The sequence below is a fragment of the Bubalus kerabau genome, chromosome 3, assembly GCF_029407905.1.
Source record: "Bubalus kerabau isolate K-KA32 ecotype Philippines breed swamp buffalo chromosome 3, PCC_UOA_SB_1v2, whole genome shotgun sequence".
Lineage (NCBI taxonomy): Eukaryota > Metazoa > Chordata > Mammalia > Artiodactyla > Bovidae > Bubalus > Bubalus kerabau.
Genome location: NC_073626.1, coordinates 139,893,968 through 139,901,821, shown reverse-complemented (window position 1 = coordinate 139,901,821; position 7,854 = coordinate 139,893,968). Strand labels below are relative to the sequence as shown.

Here is a 7,854-nt window from a genome sequence, read left to right as displayed (position 1 = left end):
CCGCGCTCTGACGTAAGAATTACCGTGACCGCTCACCCCTGCTCCAGCTCAGGAACTGTTCCTCGATTCACCAACCGCCGTGGTTCTCTTGAGGCTGCTTCCGGTCGCGAGGCCAGCCACGTGAGCCCAGCGCAGGGGCGGGAGGAAGCTCGAGGTTCTGAGTATCGATTATGTAACTGTACGAAGCGGTGAGTGCTGGGGTGGACCTGCCACCCCTGCCGTCTGCCAAGTGTGGCGTCAGTCTTGCTGTTAATGAATGTACCTGCTGTCTTTACCCCGTGAGGTTGTTATGAGAGCAATATAATAAGGTTATGGCCGTAGAGAAGAGACTCGGTTCTGTTTGCCTTCTTTCTGTGTGGCCAACATTTTAACTGGTGTTCATGTATGGTTTGGGTTTCCCTCAGCCCAAATTTTGCTTCCATTCGGATTTTGCTTACATTCACCCATTTCAGGAATCATTCATCTAGTCTTGACATTTGTTCTCGCTTTGTTCTTAGGTCCTTATTTAACTTTTATATGCCATAGTTTCTTGTAAACTGTAAAGTGAGGATAGCCATACTGTCAATACTTAACTGCACACAGTTTTGAGAAATTGTAGCTGACTAAATGAAATAAACATAGTTATTGAGTACTCACTCTCCGCTGTTTTAGGTGCTGGAAAAATAAACAAAAGCCTACTATCATAGAGCTTCTAATCTAGAGTAGGTAAAATAAATTTTCATTCAATTAATACAGTGTCAGATAATCATATGCTGTAGGAAAAAGTATGAAAAGCAGATGGAGAGGGCTAAAGTGGGGTGCTGTTTTATATAAGGTGGTCTGGTGGGCCTCTGAGAAGGTGATACTGAACGGGCTTAAATGAAGTTAGGAGGTGAACTATGTGAATATTTGGGAAGGGAACAGCAAGTGCAAAGGCCTCAGACAGAAACAGTCTTGCCCTGTTTTATGAGAAGCAAGGGCTTTGTATTACAGTCAGTGAGGGTGAGAGTGGTAGAAAATGAGGTCAGAGGTAGTGAGGGCTTTTTCATAGTATCTGGGAGGCCATGGTGCCATCTTTGGATTTTATTCTAAGTGTAAAGGGAAGTCATTTGAGATGACTTGATCTGATTTACATTAACATAGATATTCCAGCTTTTGTGTATCTGTATGATTATTATTTTATACTCTTGCTTTGTTCATCGCAGCTGTTGTTCAGTCGTTCAGTCATGTCTGACTCTGCGGACACCATGGACTGCAGCACGCCAGGCTTCTGTGTTCTTCACCATCTCCTGGAGCTTGATCAGAGTCATGTCCATTGAGTCAGTGATGCCATCCAACCATCTCATCCTCTGTCATCCCATCCTCTGTCCCCTTTTCCTCCTGCCTTCAATCTTTCCCAGCATCAGAGTCTTTTCTAATGAGTTGGCTCTTCGCATCAGTATGTCAAAGTATTGGAGTTTCAGCTTCAGCATCAGTCCCTCCAATGAATATTCAAGGTTGATTTCCTTTAGGATTGACTAGGTTGATCTTGCAGTGCAAGGGACTCTCAAGAGTCTTCTCCAATACACACTTCAAAAGCAGCAGTTCTTCGGCACTCAGCCTTCTTTATGGTTCAACCTTCACACCCATACATGACTTCTGGAAAACCGTAGCTTTGACTAGATGGACCTTTGTTGGCAAAGTAATGTCTCTGCTTTTTAATATGCTGTCTAAGTTGGTCATAACTTTTCTTCCAATGAGCAAGCATCTTTTAATGTCATGGCTGTAGTCATCATCTGCAGTGATTTTGGAGCCCAGGAAAATAAATTCTGTCACTGTTTGCAATGCTTTCCCATCTATTTGCCAAGGAGTAATGGGACCAGATGCCATGATCTTAGTTTTCTTAATATTGAGTTTTAAGCCAGCTTTTTCACTCTCCACTTTCACTTTCATCAAGAGACTCATTAGTTCTCTTTGCTTTTTGCCATAAGTGTGGTGTCATCTGCATTGCTGACGTTACTGATATTTCTCCCAGCAATCTTGATTCCAGCTTGTGCTGCATTTAGCCCGGCATTTTGCATGATGTACTCTGCCTGTAAGTTAAATAAGCAGGGTGACAATATTCAGCCTTGACATACACCTTTCCCAATTTGGAACCAGTCTGTTGTTCATGTCTGGTTCTAACTATTGCTTCTTGACCTGCATACAGGTTTCTCAAGAGGCAGATAAGGTGGTCAGGTACTCCCATCTCTTTAAGAATTTTCCACACTTTGTTGTAATCTGCACAAAGGTTTTATCATCAGTGAAGCAGAAGTAGATATCTTTCTGGAATTCTCTAGCTTTTTCTATGATCTACCAGATGTTGGCAATTTGATCTCTGGTTCCTCTGCCTTTTCTAAGTCTAACTTAAACATCTGGGAGTTCTCAGTTCACATACTGTTGAAGCCTAGCTTGGAGAATTTTGAGCATTACTTCGCTAGTATGTGAAATGAGTGCAATTGTGCGGTAGTCTGAACATTGTTTGGCATTGCCTTTCTTTGGGATTAGAATGAAAACTGACCTTGTCCAGTCCTGTGGCCACTGCTGAGTTTTCCACATTTGCTGGCATATTGAGTGCAGCACTTTAACTGGATCATCTTAAAAGATGATTTGAAATAGCTCAGCTGGAATTCCATCACCTCTGCTATTTTTGTTCGTAGTGGTGTTTCCTAAGGCCCACTTGACTGTAAACTCCAGGATGTCTGACTCTAAGTGAGTGATCACACCATTGTGGTTATCTGAGTCATTAATATCTTTTTTGTATAATTCTTCTGTGTATTCTTGCCCCCTCTTAATATCTTCTGCTTCTGTTAGGCCTATAACATTTCTGTCCTTTATTGTACCCATCTTTGCATGAAATATTCCCTTGGTATCTCTAATTTTCTTGAAGAGATCTTGTCTTTTGCATTCTGTTGTTTTCCTCTATTTCTTTGCATTGATCACTTTAGTTGGAAGACTTTCTTATCTCCCCTTGCTATTCTTTGGAACTCTTCATTCAAATGGGTGTATCTTTCTTTTTCTCCTTTGCCTTTCACTTCTCTTCTTTTCTCAGCTATTCATTAAGGCCTCCTCAGACAACCATTTTGCCTTTCTTTTTCTCCTGTACAGTGTCACGAATCTCCGTCCATAATTCTTCAGGCACTCTACCAGATCTAATCCCTTGAATCTTTTTGTCACTTCCACTGTATAATTGTAAGGGATATGATGTAGGTCATATCTGAATGGCCTAGTGGTTTTCCCCACTTTGTTCAATTAAAGTCTGACTTTGGTGATTGGGAGTTCATGATCTGAACCACAGTCAGCTCCCAGTTTTTTTTTTCCTGGCCGTATAGAGTGTCTCCATCTTCAACTGTAAAGAATATAATCAATCTGATTTCAGTATTGACCATCTGTGATGTCCATGTGTAGAGTCGTCTCTTGTGTTGTTGGAAGAGGGTGTTTGCTATCACCAGTGCATTCTCTTGCAAAACTCTGTTAGCCTTTGCCCTGCTTCACTTTGTACTCCAAAGTCAAACTTGCCCATTACTCCAAGTATCTTTTGACTGTCTACTTTTGCATTCCAGTCCCCTCTGATGAAAAGGACATGTTTTTTTTGTGTTAGTTCTAGAAAGTCATATAGGTCTTTCCTTGCAGTTACCCCTTACTAGATGCTTTGTGGTGTGAGTTCAGATCCCCAGCTACAGAGTATGTCAAGCAGTTTTCAGTTCAACACAGGATGTAATTGTTGATTGAGGTGGTTCTATTGCTGCATCCTACAAAATTGTTGACTAGTCTGTGTGCGCATGCTAAGTCGTTTCAGTCATGTCCAGTTCTGTGACCCTGTGGGCCATAGCCCACCAGTTTCCTGTATGGGATTCTTCAGGCAAGAATGTACTAGATATACTAGGTTGCTGTGCCCTCCTCCAGGGGATCTTCCTGACCCGGATCAAACCCACGTCTCTTACATTTCCTACATTGGCAGGTGGGTTCTTTACCACTAGAGCTACCTCGGAAGCCCATTGTTAAAACTAAAGTGAAAGTGAAGTTGTTCAGTAGTGTCTGACTCTTGGCGACCCTGTGGACTGTAGCCTACCAGGCTCCTCTGTCCATGGGATTCTTCAGGGAAGGATACTGGAGTGAGTTGCCATTTCCTTCTCCAGGGGATCTTCCTAAATGGCCTATTAAATGTATTTTTCAACATAATACATGATTTACTCGTGAATCTAATAGAAGGGTTTCTTTTGTTAAATTCACCAAGCATTTTCTCATAGAACTCTTCTCAGACATAAGAAAATATCTACTGAATTGGCTCATTCAATTGAATCGTTCTCCCCTGCACTTCCCCCAAGATTTTGTTTAAGGCAAATAAAGGAATCTTTGTGACAGATGACAGTGTATGGTACTCATCTGACTTCTTAGCAAAGGATAGAGTTATATGTCAGAAGCTTAAAGGTGATAAGAAACTCTGGTTCAGTTTTAGTAGATGACGGTGCTTCCATATATTGTAGGCAAAAAACAAATTTGTTTTGACAATAGGAAAAGATCTGTAGTATATTAAAACTCAGCAGACATCTGTGGGAAGCATTAATTCAGAATTCAAACCAACTACGCTGCCAAAAATATATCTGATACACCACCACCTATTACATGTTATCGCCAAAATAATTGAAGATGAATCTGGTCAAGCTTGTGGATATGCCAGATTAAACGGGGGATAGAAGAACATGTTAAATGACACCCTACAATCTGCCAAATACAGAATATGGGAAATTCTGTAGGACAAATGACCCAATTTCTTCAAATAAATGTCAAATTAGGAAGATTGGGGGTAGGGGGGTTGTTGTAGACTTACAAGATTTAAGAGGCATTATTTACATTTTATTTTGAACAAACCAAATATTAAAGAAACATACAAGACTGGGAAATTCAACTGAAATACCTACTTTAGTAAAGATTCATACTGAAGATTAGAGGTAAAATATGTTTGTGTTTTACTTTGAAATGATCCAGTGAGGGTAGAGGAATAGAGTATATAAAACAAAATTGATCATTTGTTGATAATTATTGGACTGGATAAGTGTAATTAGGAATTTGTAATAGTATTGTATCTAGTTTTTCTGGATGTTTGAAATCTCTGAATATTTCTGTATCTGTACACACACACACACTCACATATACATGTGTATGTTTTTAACTTTTTTTAATTTTTTAACTTTTTGTTTTGTTTTGGGGTATAGCTGGTTAACAAACAGTTTTCTGATACTTTCAGGTGAACAATTAAGGGACTTAGCCATACATATACATGTATCCATTCTCCCCTAAACTTCCCTCCCATCCAGGCTGCCGCATAATGTTGAGCGGAATTCCATGTGCTATACGGTAAATCCTTGTTGATTATCCATTTTAAGTATAGCACAGTGTACAAGCCCATCCCAAACTCCCTAACTATCCTTTCTCCCCTCCTTCCCCTCTTCCCCATAACCATAAGCTCATTCTCAAAGTCTTTGTCTGTTTCTGTTTTGTAAGCAACTTCATTTGTATCATTTCTTTTTAGATTACACATATAAGGGATGCCATACAATGGTATTTCTTCTCTAACTTCACTCAGTATGACAGTCTCTAGGTCCATCCATATTGCTGCAAATAGCATTATTTTATTCTTTTTAATAGCTCACTAATATTCCATTGTATATATGTACCACATCTTCTTTATCCATCTTTACAAGTGACATTTTCCTGATTCACTTCTATATAGAAATATGCTTTGACCTTTTCCTTACTTCAGAACCCTTAATATAGATTGAACAGAACCGTAAGGGCTTCAGATAAATAGGCATGGCTATGACTTTGTATTAATACTGTTTTTAAGCAACCCTTTGGTCAAAACAAATACAGGATGAATTTTAACCACAGATTAAGACTTTAAAATTTTTAAACATCACTTGTAAATATTTCTTCCCTGAAATAAATAAAACAAGGTTTCAAAGTTAACATAATCTTATTACTGGGACCTTTTTGATCAGTAGCATAATCTTCCCAGCACTCTCAATGATCTCTTACAGGGATTATCTTTGAGAAAATTTTGGTTGAAAGAACATCTTCCTTGACTGAATCAGAACTGGATTACTGAATGAGAGATTGGTGTAATTATAGGTGTTAGTTTCCAATAAAAATCGACTGTCAAAGGGGATTAACTGGACAGTTTGTCCTGACTGATATGGTTGTGTTAGGAACCAATCAGTTAAATTATACTAGTCATTTTTAACAGGAAATTTAATATAAAGACGTTGTTAAACAGAGATTGGAGAACTAAGGTGATACAATTTCTGACAACATGTGTGAAATGTTGCCAACTACTTGATCCTTTTGAACTGTGATGTTAGAGAAGACTCTTGAGAGTTCCTTGGACTGCAAGGAGATCCAACCAGTCCATCCTAAAGGAAATCAGTCCTGAGTATTCATTGGAAGGACTGATGCAGAAGCTGAAACTCCAGTACTTTGGCGCCTGATGCAAAGAACTGACTCATTTGAAAAGACCCTGATACTGGGAAAGATTGAAGGCAGGAAGAGAAGGGGATGACGGAGGATGAGATGGTTGGATGGCATCACTGACTCAATGGACATAAGTTTGAGTAAGTTCCAGGAGTTGGTGATGGACAGGGAGGCCTGGCGTGCTGCAGTCTAAGAGGTCGCAAAGAGTCAGACACGACTGAGTGACTGAACTGAACTGAGAGAAGCTGAGAATCAGAGATTCAGTGCAGTGTCAGGACTTTTATTGGGGGCTGACCACATGGACACCTCTGTTCAGTTCAGTTCAGTTCAGTCTCTCCGTCGTGTCCGACTCGTTACAACCCCCTGAATTGCAGCACGCCAGGCCTCCCTGTCCATCACCAACTCCCGGAGTTCACCCAAACTCATGTCCATTGAGACGGTGATGCCATCCAGCCATCTCATCCTCTGTCGTCCCCTTCTCCTCCTGCCCCCAATCCCTCCCAGCATCAGAGTCTTTTCCAATGAGTCAACTCTTTGTATGAGGTGGCCAAAGTATTGGAGTTTCAGCTTTAGCATCATTCCTTCCAAAGAACACCCAGGACTGATCTCCTTTAGAATGGACTGGTTGGACCTCCTTGCAGTCCAAAGGACTCTGAAGAGTCTTCTCCAACACCACAGTTCAAAAGCATCAATTCTTCGGCACTCAGCTTTCTTCACAGTCCAACTTTCCCATCCATACATGACCACTGGAAGAACCATAGCCTTGACTAGACGGACCTTTGTTGGCAAAGTAATGTCTCTGCTTTTGAATATGCTATCTAGGTTGGTCATAACTTTGCTTCCAAGCAGCAAGCGTCTTAATTTCATGGCTGCAATCAGAATCTGCAGTGATTTTGGAGCCCAAAAAAATAAAGTCTGACACTGTTTCCCCATCTATTTCCCATGAAGTGATGGGACCAGATGCCATGATCTTCGTTTTCTGCAGGTTGAGCTTTAAGCCAACTTTTTCACTATCTTCTTTCACTTTCAACAAGAGGTTCTTTAGTTCTTCTTCACTTTCTGCCATAAGGGTGGTGTCATCTGCATATCTGAGGTTATTGATATTTCTCCCAGCAATCTTGATTCCAGCTTGTGCTTCTTCTAGCCCAGCATTTCTCATGATGTACTCTGCATATAAGTTAAATAAGCAGGGTGACAATATACAGCCTTGACATACTCCTTTTCCTATTTGGAACCAGTCTGTTGTTCCATGTCCAGTTCTAACTGTTGCTTCCTGACCTGCATATAGGTTTCTCAAGAAACAGGTCAGGTGGTCTGGTATTACCATCTCTTTCAGAATTTTCCACAGTTTCTTGGGATCCACACAGTCAAAGGCTTTGACATAGT

At 40.5% G+C, this 7,854-nt stretch overlaps 1 protein-coding gene across 3 annotated transcripts in view; it reads left to right on the top strand.

Moving 5' to 3' along the window:
* The first annotated feature begins 18 nt into the window (after positions 1-18).
* SF3B1 (splicing factor 3b subunit 1) overlaps positions 19-7,854 on the top strand; it is a 59,798-nt gene continuing 51,962 nt past the window's right edge. For all 3 annotated transcript variants that reach the window (XR_008712053.1, XM_055572999.1, XM_055573001.1), the window contains exon 1: positions 19-188. The gene's annotated coding sequence lies outside the window, so the exon portion shown is untranslated. The remainder of the gene's footprint in view (positions 189-7,854) is intronic.